The sequence below is a fragment of the Pleurodeles waltl genome, chromosome 2_1 (genome assembly GCF_031143425.1).
Source record: "Pleurodeles waltl isolate 20211129_DDA chromosome 2_1, aPleWal1.hap1.20221129, whole genome shotgun sequence".
Taxonomy (NCBI): Eukaryota; Metazoa; Chordata; class Amphibia; order Caudata; family Salamandridae; genus Pleurodeles; species Pleurodeles waltl.
This window is the reverse complement of record NC_090438.1, coordinates 574,651,608-574,669,998: the sequence shown is the minus strand read 5'-3', so window position 1 is coordinate 574,669,998 and position 18,391 is coordinate 574,651,608.

The following is an 18,391-nucleotide window of genomic DNA, read 5'->3' as shown; positions in this document are numbered from 1 at the left end:
AGACTGTACACTGGACCATTAATCTCCCTGTCCCCGTTTGTGTAATAATTACTTAGACCGTAATTTGTTAAGGGCTACCTTTGAGTTTTTGTCCGTAATTTAGTTTTAGCGATAATTTTCAATTCATTACAAAACATTATTACCAGCTGTGTACGCTTTAAGGACTATCATTGTGCCTTACTGACTTGGTTTCATTTAATGATTGGTTTTGCCTCATACATGTCTCAGGTTGTACTTGGCTGTATGAATTGATGTCAGAAACTTTATTGCACTTGAAAGCGCATAGTAAAAGTGCACGTTAAGTAAGCTGGCCTTGCGTACCTTGTATGAGAGATCTATGCATAAATGCAACACTCCATATTTTGTTATTTCATCACTTGGGGTGTATTTCCTTCTCCTTGAACACCTTTTAACAATTTTTTTTCCTTATTTTTGGTCTATCTTGGTGATGGCTTTTCACTATTGTTTTTAGCTTAATATGTGCAGGTGTATGTTCTCTATTTTTAATTGCCGTATCTTGGACATTTTGTTATTTGTAGGGGGACATCTCCTATTTGTCCATCTATTACAAGTCCTGATGATGATCCACTGACATCTGCCATTGAGACCAAAATGTCGACGCGCTACCCAATTCATCTTCAAATTGTCCAATATGGTGTCCTGGTTCATCACTGCATGAATAATTTTTGTGGACATTGTTTTGAGTGGGTTGTTGTTACTTGGGCATATGGTTTGATGATAATATTGATAACATTAGAGCTACTGTGTCTGTGTAACCAATATGTTTTAGTTTATATCCCCTGTAAATGATTTTGTTTGACATATTGTCTGATTGCACAAAATATTAAAAACATTTCTGTGTCTATACACCTGCGGCGTCGTTCCTGTGATTGGATCACACTGAATGGCTACTAGTTTAATTCTACATACATGTAACTATGATTTGAACATCTTGAAATTATTCATGATTTAATTCACACTTATTTGGTTTAATAAGTCCCTTGTTGGCACCCTTACCTTATTCCCCTGCAGGTCAGTACCTAGTGTAGCAACACCAGTTACACTACCCCAAAGCCAGCCTCGACCCAGGATCCAAAAGGTGTATACAAAGGTCTCAAAGAGAAGTCTGAGTTATAAAAATGTTGATTGCTAATCAGGTTCAGCACTACATGTTATAACAATTGCTTATATTTCATTTTTCTGTATGAAAATGGGAAATATGGTGGTCATTATGAACATGGCGGTCTGGACCAACACGCCGGCGGTAGTGGTGATTACCGACAACAGCATGGCGGTCCAGACTGCAGCCAGTTCACTACTATGTTCAGAATATGGCAAAGAAGCCAGTTCACTACCATCCACCGCCAGGCCAGATTCGACCGCCGGGCCAACTCTGGGCACATTCGACCAAGCGGTGGTAGCTGGACAGGCAGTAGGATTATGATCCCATTTCCACCAGGGATTCCCTGGGGAGTTACCCTGCCAGGTAATCCCTGGCAGAAAGCATACGGGTGACAGGAATAATCATTCCTCTCACCTGTATGTGACACGCCAGGCCCCTTCCCCCTTCTCACAACAGACCCCTACCCCCGAACCCCAAAAAGACCCCCAACCCTCCACCCCCAGAACCCCATGTAGGTCCCCCCAATCCGACCCTTACCATCGCCCCACACACCTACATACAGGTCCCCTCCAAACCCTAGCCCTCTACATCCACATACACCCATTCTTAAATGCACACACGCATACATGCACACACACACACACACACACACACACACACACACCCCTCCCCCCTTCTCTTCGGACAGCACTTACCTTTTCCGTCGTGCTGCTCCGGGAGGGAACGGGCTCCCTGGATGCTGCTCCGCCACCATCGCCACCTCTCCATACACCGCCACGCCTATGGCTACTTCATTATAGGCGTGGCGGTGTATGGATTGATGTGGCAGTGAGGATGGAGTAGCATCTATCCCTACCACTGACCGCCAGGGCAGTGATGCTCCATGCGTCATTATGTGGTGGGATGCCGGCCTCCAACACTGGCAGTCTTTCATTGACTGCCGGCACGGTTGGCAGCGGGGCATCCCGCCATTTCCACGATGACCACCTACATATAAATGAATTATGTGTGGCAAGTCAGTCTCCTATGTTTCCAAATGGGATTTCTGATTGCTCACGAATATCTTTTGTTATTTGCTTATGAAAGCAAATACTCATGTTCTGAAGGCTCAAATTGGATTCATGTCTGTGATTACCGTACTCCTTGCATTCAAATGCGTGGGGCGCACTATTAAGTCAAATATCTGCAAGTCCCTGGTCTTGGAAAGGTTCAATCTTACAACCAAATTACAACAGCCAAAAAGCTGTTGAATTATAGGTTTCCAGGATTCAGATGGAACATTTTTGTCAAATTTTTGTTGAACAAGGTTTAATAATGGCAACCAAGAAAAATATTATTACATTTTAGCAAACCAGTTTCACATCCGCACATTCCACAATTAATAATATTAAGCCTCTAACTGCATTAGCACACAGCACAAAAAGAGAAAAAAGAAAACAAACTAGATGCATATTTAATTGTTGATTACACAACTGCTTTTGATAAAGTTCCTAGAAATATACTTTGGCATAAGTTTGACTCAGAGCATTAACAACACTCTTTTACATTTTCACGTTCGTGGGTGTAAGTGTGTCTAAAGGCACTGGCATAATACTGAACATGAATACATCAAAAACAGCTTAAGTGGCTATTGAAGTGCCATTACTATTCTCTACTATTATCGTTCTATAAAGCAAATCTACCAGAGAGTTTTGGATTTGCCAGATGGTTGTGCCATAAAACTAGCTCATGGCAAAATCGACCATTTAGCATATACGGATGACATACTCATCCTTCCTTTAACTTAAATGGCCGACCTATGACAAATAACCCACCTACATTAATAAAATATCAATACTTTTCAGTCAATTTAACAACTAAAATGATGTATTTTAACAGTTTCTCAACAAGTTAAGAGTTATTGGACACATCCACCACTGAGCAAATATCAAATCATTCTTATGTTGGGGTAATAATAGATGAAAAAAAGACTAACTTAGAAATAACATGTGACAAATTTGGACAGCAACATTATTTGAAAAACGAATGCCCTAAAAGTTCCCAACCTTTTGACTTCTGTGGACCCCCACTTTTATCATTACTGTAACCCAGGGACCCCCACTGAATCATTATTGGAATCCGGGGAACCCCCACTGAGTCATTATTGAAAGCTGGGGACCTAATCTGTTAATAATATTTAATTTTCTAAGCAGTCGCGGACTCCCTGAGGAGGCTTCGCGGACCCCCATGGGTCCCCGGACCACAGGTTGGGAACCACTGCCCTAAAAAGTTTTTCTAGAAAATCATGAGGGCAATTGAACCCTTCCATCACCACCACAAAATGAGTTCCACTTCAACTTTATGGTTTACTACTTTACCAGACAAAAGAATACGCAGAGGCTATAAAAGTTATTAATCAGAACAATATGTCACATATGTTAAGGATTGGGAAAGCTTGCAAATACTACTAAGGACATCCTTGTGCCAGAGTATGGTGTAGGGAAGGCATACTAGTTCTTCCTAAACGCTAAACCTTCTACACCACATTGTAGACTCCTGCTCAAACTGAGACTCACCTTAGACTGCATTGAACAGTTTGTTTTAATGTAAGATTGTTTTCTTTTACTCCTTTATGTAATTTGCTTATGAAATTAAGTGTCTGCTTTTTGGTTTTTTTTTTTGTTCAAACCTTTCAAAACTAGTAGAATGTGGGGATACATTTCCTCATCAAACTTCAAAGTGACAGTTGTCCCGCCTCCTGGAAATGACGTCACATCCATCACTGGGACTTTTAGTCCCCCTGAGAGCCCGCTCCGGAACTGACGTAGATGTAGGTGGGTCACGTGGGTTGTGACATCATGTGATCACATGTTAGTCACAGGACAGGGTCCTTGCCATAGTGCATAGGTCTATGAGCTGTGTAAAATGATGGCCCTATAGGTGTGTACCATTCTTCTGCACCTAAGCGGAAAAGTCTGGACATGTTGAGACAGGACCATGTGGCTGATGGGTGCCTCCTCACAGAGGGGGCAGTGGAAAGGCACAGCTAAACCTCCACACTGATGTCTAATCCAAAAAGGGGGCTCATCACTGTGGCTTTAAAAAAAAAAAAAAAGTGTCTTTTGTTAGAGACAGCTAGTCAAATTAGAAATGAAAACCTAAAACACAGATGTTTGCTCCAAACTTCACAGAATAAGGTTCGAATGTGATGAGCAGATGTCAAAGTATAAAGTGACCACACAATCAATGGTCAAACAGACAGAGGCCATGAAATGAAAACCTAAAACACAGATGTATACCCCAAGACATCCCAGCAGTGGGTTAAAAAGCTGATGAGCAGATGTCAAAGTATAAAGGGACCACACAATCAATGGTCAAACAGACAGAGGCCGTGAAATGAAAACCTAAAGCACAGATGTCTTTTTCAGGGCCCAACCCCTCCACAAAGCCTATGCATAATTAGCATTTTGGACTACATATTTGAAGTTTACAGAGAGTAGGGCTAACCGGACCATCAAGGAAGAAACTATGCAGGGCAGAGCGCAAACTGGTGATGCAAATTAGCTTCTACTTAAGGTAAGTAACTATGGCATGTTTTTATATTTATAATGCAATGTCTCCCTACTACTGTCTTCAGCCCTTTTCCTATGCTCCATCAGAGCATGATGCCTGTGTTTTGCACAGGGTTATCTGAGACAGGCTTCAACAAAATATAAACATATGTTTAGTTTGTAGAGGGGACAGTATTTTAAAGGTAAAAACATGGGTCGTATGGCAAAAATAGAAGGACTAAAATTTTACTTTTAGCGAACACACAGAATGATGGGGCTCAGCAGCATCAAATTATAAAAGAGATTTTAATAATTTAACACAACATTAAAAAAAGTAATTTAAAAGACTGTGTGATGCATGTTAATTTAATTTCTTTAATATTTTAAGCCCTTGCTATGCAGTTTAGATAATCAAAATTTTATTATTCAGAAGGTTTTTTTAAACAGTATTAACTAACTGTGAAGGGTGCACCCCCAATGCGTAACCCCAGACCCAATAACAATGAGAACCCTTAGGCCGATAGGGATTGTTTTGTTCTCCTACCATGCGGGCCAGAGGGGTTATGGTGCATGGTTCCTGGTGGGGCTGGAGCACTGGCCCCTGATCCCTACCGACCTCAGTGGCAGGGGAAGCAGGGCTCTAGAGGGCCCAAGCTTCAAAGGCTGTGGTGCCCGTTGTAACACCCCAGGGCATGTGGCGGTGATATCCCTGAGGTAGGGGTCTTTAGCGAGAGTAGTGCTCCCTGAGGAGGAGTGCGGCCCGATTCCCCTGAAACAACACTGAGATCCCCTAGGCCGATAGGGATCAAGGTGCGCTACCCCCTTTGGGAGCATTGTCAGGACCCCTACCAGGCTGAGGAACAAGGTGTACGGTTCCTGGAGGGGTGGGAGCGCATCCTGGGCCTTGCAGCCTCTGTCCCAGGGGCGGATAGGGATCAGTGACAATGCTCCTGGAGGGTGAACACTGGTCCCTGATCCCTACAAACCTCATGGGCATGAGCTGCAGGACTCTAGGTGGCCCAAGCTTCAAAGGCCCCAAGTAGGGTCTTTTGTGCAGGGCACAATGCCACCCCTGGGAGTGCGACCCAGGTCCTTACACCACTAACCCGCAGGGCATTAGGGATCGGGCCCGCTCCTCCTCCTGGAACAGGTAACAGTGTAGGAACCATTGCCTGACTCCCGGAGGCGGCAGTGATTTTCCCCCAAAAGTTGGGGACTCCAATGCTTAGCCGCATCCTAGGACCCTTGAAGGCTCCCCGAGTTCAAGCTGCATACTAGGCTGCGGCAGTGATCTGCAATCAAAGTTGGGACCCTAGACGGCGGGCCCTGAAGAACTCTAACTGTGCGTTCCATTGTATACTACATGTGGGCCGAGAAGCAGAGCTCGTGGCTTGGCCCCTGCCTACTCACCACCCAGCCCTGCACAGAGGAACATGTAGGAGACAGAAGACAAAAAAACAGGACTGGATCCAGATGTGCACAACATACATATATATATATATATATATATATATATATATATATATATATATATGTATATATATATAGCTATACACAGTTGCAATGTTTTTAAGTTTATAATACTGTATGGCTTATAATTAGTGTAATTATGTGTGACATTACATGGACTGTAAGTGACACTTTACAGTAAGTAAAATAATGCTGTGAAGATGATGGAACCATAAATATATTGCAATATTGAGAGAATCATATACCTTATGTTGTGCAGCAGCACCCTTATGTGGACTTTTTGATAAACAGCGTTTGGTGTTTGAGAAATGTGAACAAGAGTTTTTGTTTATTGCACTTTCAGAACAGTGTAGTGGCGTAGAAGAGTGTGGGCTGACAGGGTACTTAACAGCTAGCATCTTGGGAGAGAATGCTTAAATGATTTTTATTTCTTAATTGTGTATGTTAAAATTCATGGTGAATTTTGACAAATGTCTTAGCATATATCTCTGAAATTATGTGTACCTGCTATTTAATAAAGAATACATTAATTTGGAGTATGTGATTATTCATCAGTTAATTATATGAGTAATCGTTTTTTGAGCCTTTTGTATATTTGATACTCTTTGCTAATATGTCTGTAATGTGTATAGTAAATGTCTTCAGCAGAAAAAGTAAGTATGGCGCATGGCTTAGTATGGTTCTTAATTAAAAAACACAATTAAGAGAGTTTATGAGGATTGTGTTTTTATATGTGGAACTTTTATGCAAACTACAGGATTGTAGTTCTGAACAAATAATGTAAATATGTCATGGTAATAAGAGTCCTTTACATTTATATTTTATTTGTTGTACTTAGCAACAGTGTCTCCCTGGAATGTTTGTAGTGTTATGGTTTTAACAGTAGAATATGCATGACTACTACATAATTAGTACATAATTTTAAATGAGTGGATAGCAGGTGACTATAAATGTGGCATAAATGCATGATGGTCTAAAGTAAATTTTGTCTCTTTTGTACGCAGTATCCCCAACAGCTATCGCTGTCCATAGACGAAATGGCTGCCTTTCAACAAGCTCTTCAGAGCCTGATAAATCAGAGAAATTGTCAACTTCCACCCTCATAACAGTGCTTATTGTTATTTTGTTTTTTTATTCCCTAATAATGATTTCCTGTGTTTATGTGCTTTTTTTTACAGGGTCTGATGCCGAAGTACAGCTGGCGGTCAACGTTCTACAGCAAATCATAGAGGCTCAAGATGCAACAGTCAAAGTGCAGCAGGATACAGATTTTGCAGGTAAATAAAATGCACCCTTGTGTAAATGTCAGGAGATTACCCATTAAATCAAACTTCCACAGGAGCAGTTGCCTTTTACCCAACTCCCTCTAACAGATGCGTGCTCAGACTTTACTGATTATCTAAACCCTGCATCCGCTAGGGGGTAAGGGAAATGGGAATAGAAAAAGAGAGACCGCCTCCAGATCCAGTTCCAGCCTGTGTTTTCCACTTGAAGAAAGGATATTGAGTGTGTGCTTCTGTAACCTGCACCTTTCTTCTTATTGGGATTTCTTTAAAGGAAGGACCTGGATCTTTTGAGAGACTAGCCTCTCTCTAAGAGAACAATGTTAACTTAATATCTTCTTTACTCCAGGAGTCTGGGGTACCAAGGTTCTCTGGAGAACAGTTCAAAGGTTCACAAATATACAATCTACTAATGTATTTTACAGGAAATGAAAACTCCTTCTCAAGGTTCAGTTTTATTAATCACAGTCTCTATGAATTTGTCTGAGTACTGAGGTTTGTCTCTAAAACTGGCAAGTCTACAAGGCAAAGAACTTTTGAAAATATGTGTACATATGTATATTGGCAAGTCTGGAAATCATACAAAAGGATTTGTTACTGCAGTTGCTTGAAGTCCTGTTAAGCCAAAAATAAATTCTCCTCAGAAAGCCGATAGCCAGTTTTTGGAAGGAGGAAGAAATTCAGCTTCTCCAGAAGGGAAATAGTAGCTGGTGTGCACACCGTAACAAGAATAATAATTAATTACTCAAAACTGGAAGAATTCACTGTGAAACAAAGCTCCTCAAGAACACTGCCCATTTTCCTCAGGATGACTGTTGAAGTGCACAGCTCCCAAAGAGAAAAAGCTGGAGGGAAGCTTCAGCACAAGACTAAGGTAGAAACACTAGAGCGCTGACCTCAACAAGACTTGCGGCCACCATCTTGAGTGGCAGTTAAACCTGAAGAAGCTAGTTCTAAGAACAGCCTCGGTAAGAGCCACCGGGAGTGAGGACACCGCTGTAACCAACATGGGTACAAGGAAAAGGGGAATCGTTTTAGCTGACGGAAGAACTTAACTACACTGGCAATAGTTTTCCTGTCAGTAAACGCTATGTAAACATCAACCTTGATGGTCCAAAAAAACCATTAAGGCCCTAGAGTTGCAACCCTCAGTGAGTCTGCATAGTCAGTGTATTATATTGTAAATGTGACATTTATTAGTTTATTTTCAGAGACCCAGGCGGCACACACAGGCCTCATGTCGACGTCGCAAAAGGTGGTAGGGTGCGCTAAAAAGACGGTCCAAAAAAGGAAGTCTACAATGCCTAAAGAAGGACCTCTCATAAAGAAAGGAGCCTCAAAAAGGAAAACATCAGGTGTGTTTTACAATTTGTAGAGCCAAATTCATCTTAACCGCTTTGTCTCTCAAGCAGCTTTTTCCTCCAGGACATAGCAGTTATAGCAATACCTAACATGTATTTGTTATCTTTACATCATAGAGTTGTCAAGAAAGATCTCTGGAGGACTCAGCCATAAGGCTAACCGGTTGTCAAGGCCTTTAAAAGACAGCACTGGGACTCTTCAAAACACAAAGTCGTCAGCATCAGCTGAGATCAACGCCGTGCATCAGGACAAATCACACGCTGACTATGCAAATAACAGTTATAGATCAGGTACAAATAAAGGCTACACCCAGTACACTGAACACTTCTACAGGAACTCAATTTGTGCAAGGGCTTGGACACAAAGGCAGTGGAGCACTTACAAATGCAGACCGACATCAGCAGGTACCATTTAAAACCATTGAAGGGGATCCCAAGTAGTGCACCAAACCTAAAATAAATCGTCTTTCCTTTAAGAACTGGAAGAAGAAGCAGACGCCCCCTGAACTATAAGCAGTTCCTTTAGACCTATATTATAAAAACATAGTTAGACCGCAGAGAGATCCCCATAATCCGCAAAGGTCTAAATGTTTAACTCTTGAGTAGCCTAATGTAGATGTGCTTCCCAGAGGCCTAGCACCAGCTCCATGTATACCATCCCTCATTGTGATTTAGACACAAGTTTGGAAAATGATCATCCCATAGAGGACCCTTATTCTGCATGTGGTGGTCTTCTCAGGGCACTGGCAGGAGTGATGTAGAGTTCTGAAACACCAGTAGCCTCTGCGCACAGTGGGCCTTCTAGTGTAGACCAAGAAGGGTTGAAATCACCTATACAGCAATCATCTGTTAACAGTCCCAGAGCTTCCTACACCTCTGTGGTCATACGCTATTCTGACCACCATTTAACTTCCCCATATCAGATGTCTCCAATTACACCACTGGGAGTGTATGATCCCACCAGCCCACCATCAAGTGTATACATGCCATCACCAGCCTCAACATACTCGGACAGGAGTACAGGTGGTAGCGGGTTGCAAATTCAGAGTTTTGGAACACAGTCTAGCAAGGAACAGTCCTCCGAAGCACCTGGGTGTTCGCATTGGGACCCTGTTTTTTTTTACCCATCCTGGCCCACCACTTCAGAAAGGGGTTACTGATGTCAACCCGGGGAACTGCAGTAGGGACACTTCATGGTAGTATTCACTTCTCCCCTAATGCAGCAAGTAATGCTCCAAAATATGACTTTTTGGACCACAAACTGGTACTAGAGGCATATATGAAAGAAATACAGCAGGCTGTCAGAAAGCTAAAATACAAACTGAACTCCAAAACCTTACAATTGGGGAAGGCAGAGAGCAAAACCGTGTCCTTCAGGGGCACCCAGGGAGAGAGAATTCTGAGGGTGGAAAGGTGTAGAAGGAAGGTGGTACAATCTTAAGAACCAGCTGCTGTAGACACAGGCATTCTACCAGATCCACATTTATTAATAATGGTGTCCAGAAGTTTAAATATAAAAAGAAGACCAAAGATATACTCACTAAAGCCCTATGGTTCTCACACTTGTTCAAAATCAAAAAGCCGCTAGAACCCCTCAACAGTGGTTTAAAACCCCCAAATACAGTGACAGTGACATATAAAACAACCTCTGCTAGGCCTCAAATCATACATTTAGGAGAGAAATTCACAAGCTTTGGGTATTTTAGGCCCTCATGGGATAAAGTTCAGAGAGTGGAATACCATGAATACTCTGAAGGGCCCTCTGCCAATGCTGTACTAGGTGAAATTGCAAGGACGCAGCTGGCAAATACAACAGCGATTATTCAAATAGGCTGTGGGAGGTTGCCTAAAAATAGCTGGGTCTGTAAGAAACAGAAATGGACGAATAGCGCTAGGCAGTGTAGTCATTTAATAAGGAAATGAAATAAAGCCAGACTATGGGGGCCATTATGAACATGGCAGGATGCCCTGCCACCAACCGTGCTGGTGGTCAATGAAAGACCACCAATGCTGGCAGCCGGCCACATAATGATGCATGGAGCCTCACCGCCATTGATGGCAGTGAGGGCCACCATGCTGGCAGTCAATGGCGGGGGTAGAAACTGCTCCACCCTCACCGCCACGTCAGTCCATACACCGCAGTTATAGGCATGGTGGTGTATGGAGAGGGGTCAATGGCGGCAGAGCAGCATCCAGGGAGCCCGTTCCCTCCTGGAGCAGAGCCTGGAAAAGTGCTGTCCGAGAGGGAAGGGGTGTGTGTGAGTGTGTGAGTGTATGTGGGGGGGGGAATGTGTGTCTGAGTGCATGTGTGCATGTGTGCATGTAAGTGAATTGGTGCATGTGGATGTGGGGGGTTGGGGTTTAGAGGCACCTGTATGTAGGGGTGGGGGATGGTCAGGGTCGGGTTGGGGGGACCTACATGGGGTTCTGGAGGTGGAGGGACCTGACGTGTCGCATACAGGTGACAGGAATGATTGCGGGGTAACTCGCCAGGGAATCCCTGGTGGAAATGGGATCATAACCCCACCGGCTGTCCAGCCTCCACCGCTGGGTCGAATGTGCCCACAGTCGGCCCAGCAGTGGAATCTGGCCTGGCGGTGGGTGGTAGTGAACTGGCTGCTTTGCAGCCAGTTTACTACTGTGTTCAGAATATGGCGGTCTGGACCGCCATGCCCTTGGCAGTAATGACCACCACTACCACCGCCGGCGTGGCGGTCCAGACCTCCATGTTCATAATGACCACCAATGTGCTACAGGGAGGCTTAAAAATACACCAATGCAGACCCTTAGTCAGCCAAGCCAAGATGAAATCCCTGAGAGAGCACCATCCTACATCGATCCACAAGCTGAGGATTCAGAACCTGTGTTTTAGAGAGTTTTAGAAGGTACAGTCATACTGTAGAGTGGTTTAGCACTACGAGGAATTCAGGTTTGGTAACCTAGAACATATAAAGTTCTCTGATCACAGGGTTTTAGCTATCGACCAAGCTGTACAAACACTCATAAAAAGGTTGTTACACGATCTGTGTCCTAATAATTGCTTCCAACTGTGCTTCCAGGGGCAGGGCATTGACAGTCCCTTGTTCACCCAGGGAACATCCCGAGATCTGTTTGACGCTGCAGAATTTCTAGAAAACCTCTCTAACCTGTTGCAGAGTAAGGCAGAAAAAAAAGCATATGGGACCTACAGAGTTATTGCCCCCTTGTTGTTGGGGCTGTGAGGGGGTGTTTCCAGACCATTAAAGAGTATCTTGTATAGTAAAATCATTGGTAAGAAACAACACCGGTTGCTCAACTTTAACAACGGGGCATCGAACACAGGTCAGGCGGCTAGCATAGCGGGGTTACTGATGGATCGCACCACCCCCGATGCTCATATTAGGTCTAGAGCGGCTGAAGCCCATAGGTCACTTGAAATACCGCACAACAGAATGATGGAGTTTGGGGACTTAGGACTTTTTGAGAACTAATTTGCAGTTACGGTAAACGTTCTTTACCACAATGGTTCCTGGAAGTATTTGACATCCGGGGAGCGTCCCAAAACCAATACCTTTAGGTTCTCCATTATAAAAATAATTTCCATGGCATGTTGAACCTGAAGGGTTTTTTAGGAGCCAAGTACGTGTGCCCACACTGTGACCATATCTACAACACACAAGCAACTCACCATTGTGAAATACACCATAAAATGTGTCAGATGGATGGTTGTGTTCTAGTAGCTGAGCAGAAGGTGTCATACATGTAATGTTTTGTCGCTCGCAAAACTTTTTGAGCATACACAACAGGTTTGTGCATTGCTGATTTAAAACAGACTCTGGGAAATGTAGGTGTTACATACCTAATGATCATATATGCAAAGGTATGAAATACCCCAGGTGTGAAGTGTCTTTTCAGGCATGGACAGAACACAAGTGTTACATGGTTAAAGGGCGGCCTCAGACCAAAAAAGAAGACTACATAGTGTTTGACATAGAGTGTACACAGAGGAGACAGTTTACACGGGCCTAACTATATTTATGCTCACTATCTAAGTTCCATTGACAACTGGGGGTTTAAAGGTCGCACTTGCGTGAATGATTTCCTCACCACTTTCATGCAGCCAAAATTCAATGGGTATATTATGATGGCTTATAACTCGAAAGCGTACAACTCCTTTTTTATGTTGCAGAACATGATTTGTGAAAAGATGCCCGTAGAACTTATAACCCAGTGCTCCAGACTGATGCTGTTAACAGGTGTGCCTCTGCAAATAAGATTTATTGACACCCTGATTTTTCTCCCCATTGAATTGAGCAAATTATCAAAAAACTTTGGTTTTCCAGGGTGTAAAGGTTATTTCCTCTACTTTTTCAACACCTGGGCTAATCAGAATTATGAGGGAACGATGCATCCGCCTGACAGCTGTGGTGTTGAGTATATGATCACAAAAACAATGAATGCACAGTTTCACAATAAAGAAGATCAAGTCCCAGTCTGGAAAGATCAACAGGTCCCTGTGGGTATCCTAAGTCAGGAACAAGAGCCCTTACTCACCATTTGATGACATGCTTCATCATCGGGCTTTGCTCCTTGTCAGGCCCACGCTGCAATGCCTGACAGGCCCCTCGGGTGAGTACAGTTGGTGAATAATACTGTTAAAATTGACTAGAGGGAACAAAATAAATTCTCCTATTGTTAAAGAAAATGTGTCTCTGTCAAGATTAAAAAAATAATAGTCTAAGTGTCTAGTATCTTCAAACCCTATAAACTCTGGATTTGATAAGGGAAGGATTGGAAATCCCTATACTGCCAAAATGAAAATGGTCAACATGTTTCTCACTCAAATAGTCAACAAAGATAAGAGGGCGATTTGTCAGACCCCAAAAAAACATACCTAATCCTCACTTATGTAGTAAACTAAATTGAACATACGTGGCAGGAACCCTCCTCGTATTGAAGGATGGGCCCCATAGGGATGACGTCGGGCTTAAGTGGTCCAATTAGTATGAAAAAATTTCAAAAGTTCGACCGGTACAGTACACCTACCCCAGCTCTGCGCTTCCAGGGAGTACTATGCAAGGACCAGTCCTTTTTCTTTTCTTTTTCAGAACCTCCCACTATATAGGCCCTCTTGTTTTTTGTTTTGACTGTCGAGTATATGATGCCTGCTAGGAAAGATTTTTCTACAGTGGTTGGTGAAAACCACGAAAATAACTTTCATTTTCAAACCAAGTTGAAAGCGTACTGTCAGGCTGATGTAATGATCTTACGAAAAGCCTGCAACATTTTCAGAGATATAGTGATGGAAATGACTAAACAAGTGAAGGTTTTGAAGCCCAACACCCCCGATGACTAAGACTGTAGAATACATAGACCCTTTCTAAAATATTACATTGGCCTCCATGTGTATATCTATCTACAAACAAGTTTTTGAAACCCAACATCATAGCTCTAGTACAGCCCGACCTCTATAATGGCAAACAGAAGCATTATTCAGCCCCCTCTATCAAATGGCTCATGTATGTCTCTGACAAGGAAAACATCTTCATTCAACACGCCTTACAGGGAGGTGAATACTGATTGGGGCCTCACTATCTTGACGGGTATGCTGTAAGTAATGGTGTGCAAACGACTTTTGAGTATAATGGGTGCTTTTACCACGGTTGTCCTTGATGTTACAAACCCCACAAGTTTAACAGACTGGTGGGCACCAAGTTTGAACACTTACACCGTCATACTCTGATGAAGGTGCAATATGTTGAAAACTGTGGCTTTGTCATGAAAACCCTTTGGGAGCAAGAGTTGTTAGATATGCCAACATCGGCCGCAGAACTTCTTTCTTTCATCAAGAGTCTCCAGTTACCTGAGCCTATGGAGCCCTGCGACCGACTATTCGGGAGGCATACAAATGCTATACAGTCATACAGGGCTGTGGGCAAGGGTGAGAAAATACACTACTACGACTTCACAAGTCTGTATCTGTTTGTGAACAAGCAGATTATACCCTGCAGGCCACCCCACCATCATATATAGGGACTTTAAACCCATTGGCAAATACTTTGGGCTCATTAAATGCCAAATCTACCCTTCCCAACGGCTTTAGCTTACTATCGACTCTGTATAGTAGCACAGGGAAGTAATGTTTCCACTATATTATACATGCACTGAAAGTAAAGAGACTAGCAATTGCAGATACAGTGAAGGGTAAAGGATGCTAACCTGTAACTGGTGTAGCATTGAGGTGCAAAAGGCTCTAGAGAAAGGATACAGGCTTGATAAAATAGTGGAAATATGGCACTTTGAAAGGACAACAACCTGACTCTATTCTGGCTATCTCAACCTATTTCTAAGACAAAAACAGGAGGCTTCAGGGTTTCCAGAGCTGTGTGTTAAGCAAAAGTAAATTGATGATTACTACGCTCACAAGCATATACGATTCAGGCCCAAGTTCATCAAGGTCAACCTTACCGTTGACAGTTAGCCAAATTCTGCCTAAACTCCTTATGTGGAAAATTTGCACAGCAAACAAACTTGTCAAACACGACCATAATACCAGATCCCGATGAGTTGTGTGAATACCTTTTTGTCCCATGTTATGAGGTGTCCAGTTACAAGTTTATCAATGATGAGACCGCAGCTCTGTGTTGGAAGTACACAAAAGAGTACCCCACAATGTATAAACATCTCCATAGCCTGTTTCACAACCGCTCATGCTCGTTTAGAGTTTTACAGTGTGCTGGATAAACTGCAGGACAGGTGCTTGTATCATGATACCGTGCGCCATTAAGTGATTATCTGAAAGATTTGACCAGTGAGCTAGAAAAGGACCAGTACATAGTGGAGTTCACCTCATTGGGACCCAAAACCTATTCTTATAAAACATCAATTAATGCACTGTGTATGAAAGTCAAAGGCATCACCTTAAATGTTAGCAATACAATCAAAATCAATTTTGACAGTCTAAAGGATCTGGTGAACAAATACGCTATATCGAACAACCATGAAAAAACTAGAACACTTGTTGTACAACAGCCTAGCATAGTGCAGTCCAAAAAGTGGTGGGAAATCAAAACCCAACCATTGCATAAAACCTTACATGTACTTTTTGACAAAAGCGCCCTGCCTGAGGACTACAAAACCCTACCGTACGGTTATTAAAGGTGCATTAGACTCTCGAATCCCCACAACTATGGACACCTGCTTGCAACATCCGCTTTCCTGCATTTTAGCAGGTCCCTCAAATTGTAGAAAAAGTTATTTTACAAAGAAGTAGTTAGAAAAGGCCCCAGCTGTTTTATCCAAAATCCCTAACAATATTCTATGGCTTTATTCATGCTGACAAGATTGTTATATGGAACTATCCCTAAGGATTCCCCACATTAAATTTATAGAAGGCATACCTAGTAGTCTCAACGACAATGCACTGTTACCTACACACCTTGTAAACATGGTGATTGTAGATGATCTAATGCGCGAGGGCAGGGATCACTCTGATATAGAAAAAGCTTTTACCCAATATTCACACTATTGTAATCTAAGCATATGTTACATCGTGCCGAACTTGTTTTACAAGGGTAAGAGCAGCCGTTCCATACATCTCAATACCTCATTCCTTCTTTTATTTAAAAACTCTCATGACAAATAGCAAATATCTATCATCACTAAGCAGATGTACTCCAGAAACACCCAGTTTTTCTTGGAAGCCATTAACAACGCTACCACTAAACCTCACGACTACCTGCTGGTAGACTTAAAACATTATACTCTAGAAGACTGCAGACTACGTGCAGGTAATTTCGCACCAGATCTCCCCGTAGCTTACATACCTAAAGCCAGACCCGAGTCTATAAAAAGAATTGTTAAAAATACTTTTGTAACATTTACACTCTAAACCTTATAATATAAGGTGTTGACCAGGTCAGCGTGTATACGCCATAATTTAGCCCTCCTTAAAATGCTAGTCACCACTAGCTCCGAACATAGAAAGGCCATCCTGTGCGCAGCTTTGGACAACTTAGTGGCTGCCATTTCAGAAATTGCCATAAACATCCTAAAATGTAATGTCTCCATATCAGAGAGCCAGTTCTTTGTGTTGGAGAAGCACCACCTTATCAAAAAGCTTAATAATAAGAGGGCCTCCCTCATTTCTAAGAAGAAACTGGTAAAGCAGTTGGGTGGTTCTTAGACCTGGCATCCTTGGCATGGTCTCCCCTAACTTTTTGTCTCCCCTTCCCAGGTTGTTGCTGTGTGCTGGGCTCTGTTTTTGTTTCTCTGGGCACTTTACCACTGCTGGCCAGTGCTAAAGTGCAAGTGTTCCCTCAGTAAAATTGTATGTGTAATTGACTTTTTCATAATTGCCATATTTAATTTACTAGTAAGTCCCTAGTAAAGTGCACTAAAGGTGCCTAGGGCCTCTAAACCAAATTCTATTAGTGGGCCTGCAGCATTGATTGTGACATCCACATAAGTAGCCCTGTAAACATGGCTCAGACCTGCCACTACAGTGTATGTGTGTATAGTTTCAAACTGCCAAATTCGACTTGGCAAGTGTACCCACTTGCCAGGCCCAAACCTTTCCTTTTTCTACATGTAAGGCACCTCTAACTTAGGCCCTAGGAAGCCTCATGGGCCGGGTGCAGTGTATGTTAAAGGAAGGACAAATACTTGTGTGTTTTTACATGTCCTCACAGTGAAATACTGCCAAATTCATTTTCACTGTTGCATAGTGTTAGAAATGGGGTCTTTGGTTGGCAGTCAGGTTACCCCCTGTCCAAGCAAGGACCCTCACTCTAGTCAGGGTGAGTCACACACTATCCAAATTATCCTGTGCCCACCCTCTGGTAGCTTGGCACGGAGCAGTCAGGCTTAACTTAGAAGGCAATATGTAAAGTATTTGTGCAATAAATCATACAATAACACAATATAGCACCACAAAAATACACCACACAGTGTTTAGAAAAATATGTAATATTTATCTGGATATTTGCAGGTCAAAACGAGAAAAGATGCAATATGAAATTTTAGAGGTATCACTGAAAAGTGATATAAAGTGTCTTAAGTCTTTAAAAAGCAAACAAAGTCTCTTTCAAGCACAAAGTACCTGGTTTGGAGTGGAAAATCTCTGCAAAGGGCCGCAGAGGAGGAAATATGTGGAAAAATGGTGTGTGCGTCGGTTTTGCCCCTTCACACACAGACTTGCGTCATTATTTTTCACGCGGGGAAGTTGTGCGTCGTTTTCCAGCACGCGGACAGTCTACTTCTGTGGGTCGCGGGATTACCAGATGTCCCGGGGTCTGTGTGTGGAATCCTGGGCTTGTTATCCGGCTGCGCGTTGTTCCGGTGGGCTGTGCGTGGAATCTTCTCCCTCACGGCAGGCGTTGTGTCGATTTCTCTCTGGAAGTCAGGTGCCATTGTCCAGGCGGGCCGTGCGTCGAAGTTCTGGTCGCACCGCAGCCGTCGCGTCGAGCGGCATCTTTTCCGGATCGGCGTGCAGTGAATTTTTCACCGCAGAGCAAGCTGTGCGTCGAATTTTTAGGCGCACAAGGCATCCAGTTGCAAAAGAGAAGTCTTTTTGGTCCTGAGACTTCAGGGAACAGGAGGCAAGCTCTATCCAAGCCCTTGGAGAGCACTTCTGCAGAAAGGCAA